This window comes from Bombus fervidus, unplaced genomic scaffold (genome assembly GCF_041682495.2).
Source record: "Bombus fervidus isolate BK054 unplaced genomic scaffold, iyBomFerv1 scaffold0028, whole genome shotgun sequence".
Classification (NCBI taxonomy): Eukaryota; Metazoa; Arthropoda; class Insecta; order Hymenoptera; family Apidae; genus Bombus; species Bombus fervidus.
In genome coordinates this window covers 60,001-62,500 of record NW_027212591.1, presented here as the reverse complement: position 1 = coordinate 62,500, position 2,500 = coordinate 60,001, and the positions used below count along the sequence as shown (strand labels likewise).

At 50.9% G+C, this 2,500-nt stretch overlaps 1 non-coding gene across 1 annotated transcript; it reads left to right on the top strand.

Moving 5' to 3' along the window:
• Positions 1 to 1,234: 1,234 nt before the first annotated feature.
• LOC139997075 (5.8S ribosomal RNA) lies at positions 1,235 to 1,389 on the top strand. The gene has a single exon (XR_011802552.1). It is a non-coding gene; the product is annotated as a 5.8S ribosomal RNA (ribosomal RNA).
• Positions 1,390 to 2,500: the final 1,111 nt, after the last annotated feature.

The window sequence follows — 2,500 nt, the reverse complement described above, 5'->3', positions numbered from 1 at the left end:
CTGATCGACGGAAGTTTCGTCCGGTTCGTCTCTTTTACCATCGTCTCGTCGACCCGTTCAGAGGGGACCGCCTGTCCATATCCTCGTTGTCGTGAGTCATATGCCTCGTTCCGTCGCTAGAGTTTTTCAAACTCTGCTTCTGGATATCGGGAAGAAACGACCGCGCGAGGCCGATGGCTGCGAGTCCCATCGAATTTTTTTTAAACGCACGCACACACATACACCTGAACGGAGATGCGTTCCTTTTCGTCGCGATTTTTCGCGCTTTAGTCGTCGTTGTCGCCATCCGTTCGGAGGGGACCGCCGGCCGTCTCTCTATCCTCGTTGTCGAGAGTCTAATGCCTCGTTCCGTCGCTAGAGTTTTTCAAACTCTGCTTCTGGCTATCGGGAAGAAAAGACCGCGCGAGGAAGAGGAAGGACGACCGTGCGCGTCCCTTTCGAATTTTTTTTTATTTTTACCTGAGCGACCAAAGTGGATTCAGAGGGGACCGCCGGCCGTCTCTCTATCCTCGTTGTCGCGAGTCTAATGCCTCGTTCCGTCGCTAGAGTTTTTCAAACTCTGCTTCTGGCTATCGGGAAGAATAGACCGCGCGCGAGGAAGAGGAACGACGACCGTGCGCGTCCCATCGATTTTTTTTATTTTTACCTGAACCACCGAAGTCGATTCAGAGGGGATCGCCGGCCGTCTCTCTATCCTCGTTGTCGAGAGTCTAATGCCTCGTTCCGTCGCTAGAGTTTTTCAAACTCTGCTTCTGGCTATCGGGAAGAAACGACCGCGCGAGGAAGACTACGACCGTGCGCGTCCCATCGATTTTTTTTTACCCGAACGATGGAGATGCATATCGGCTGTTTGCTTCGAATAACTGGACGAGAGGAACGAACATATATATATATCATGGGCTAGCCACCGTGCGCTTTCTTCGCGAGATCGTGTGCTGTACAGAGGATTCAGAATCGGGTGTTATATCCCCGTCGTTTCCTGACGAACGGAGCTTCGATCTCGTTGGTTGTTATATATTATAATGCACTTTACGCCCGGTCGGCGGGCTGCGTGTGTCGTCGCGCAGTCCGTCCGATTTCGTTTTCGAACGTATTTTCGTGTCGTCAATCATATGGCGACTTCCGCGCGTTCGATTCCCGTTGGTCGGACGTTTGTCGGATATCGGCTTCTTTCGAACCGAGAATAAGAGTACAAAAACCTGAGTACACAAACAAAAATCCATGCATAAACGATTACCCTGAACGGTGGATCACTTGGCTCGTGGGTCGATGAAGAACGCAGCTAATTGCGCGTCAACGTGTGAACTGCAGGACACATGAACATCGACATTTCGAACGCACATTGCGGTCCACGGATACAATTCCTGGACCACGCCTGGCTGAGGGTTGCTCACGTAAACCTAAGACTGCTTGCGTTGCGTATCGTTGCTCTCGGTCCGTCTCTCTCTGTTCTTTCTTGCCTCGTCGACAGCCCGCCGTCGTTCGTTTTATCTTTAAACGAACGTTTCCGAGTCGGAGGACGAGCGCCAAGCAAAAGAATACGAATTAAAGAGCGGTCGAGGGCTCGTACGCGACGTACGAGCGATTGTTGGACGTTCGTCGGCGTTCGTCGCTGGATCGTGTGGAGACCGGCGTACGCATGCTCTCGATACAAATATATATGAAAAATCTATCGCGTTCACGGGAGACTCGCAAAACTACCTCCGTCTCTTCTCTGTCCCTTCTTGGCTTGACAACCCGCCGTCGTTCGTGTTTTACGAACGTTTCTGAGTCGGACGAAGCGCAAGAAGAAGGATACGAATTAAAAGAGCGCGGAGAGAACCGTCGTCGTCGACGCGGTTATCGAGATACACAGAGCGAGTTTTCTTCGTGGCCGATTTTTTTTTTCTTTTTGTATCAGCCTCTGCTACGTTTTGTTAGTCTTCGATAAGCACGAATGACCGCGCCCCCGACGTCGTCTTAAATGAATTTTTGGCGAGACTGAGAGAAAGCAAAAATATTTTTGAACAAAGTCAGTCGAGAGAGGAGAGAAAAGAGAACCAAGATATTAAAACCTAAACCTAAACTTGGTGGCGTAACGAAAAACTGTGTGCCTTAAAGAAACACAACCGTCTTTTCATCAAGATGTTTTTACTCGTACAGCCCCAGGGATCGAATACCCACTCCGTCTGTTCGTGCGGCAGAGATGTATTCTGCAGGCGCGAGACGACTGACGAGAAGACAACGAGGACCGTCGCATCGATGGGTCGTCGTTGCGTTTTTCATCCTCTGTGCTTTTTTCTGTTCTTCGTGAACCCAGAGAAAGCCGTAGATCCGGGAACGGACACACGAGATTTCTTCGAACGCTGATGACTTAGGGAGATGATCCCCAGCGTTGCGCGGAGATCGGAGAGTACGCGTACATGTATCGGGACGAATTTTTCCCCGTCGGTCGCGTATCTCTCTGCCCGCGCGCCTGGCCCAAAGCCACGTTCGTCGGAAATCAACGAAAAGTGTGTGT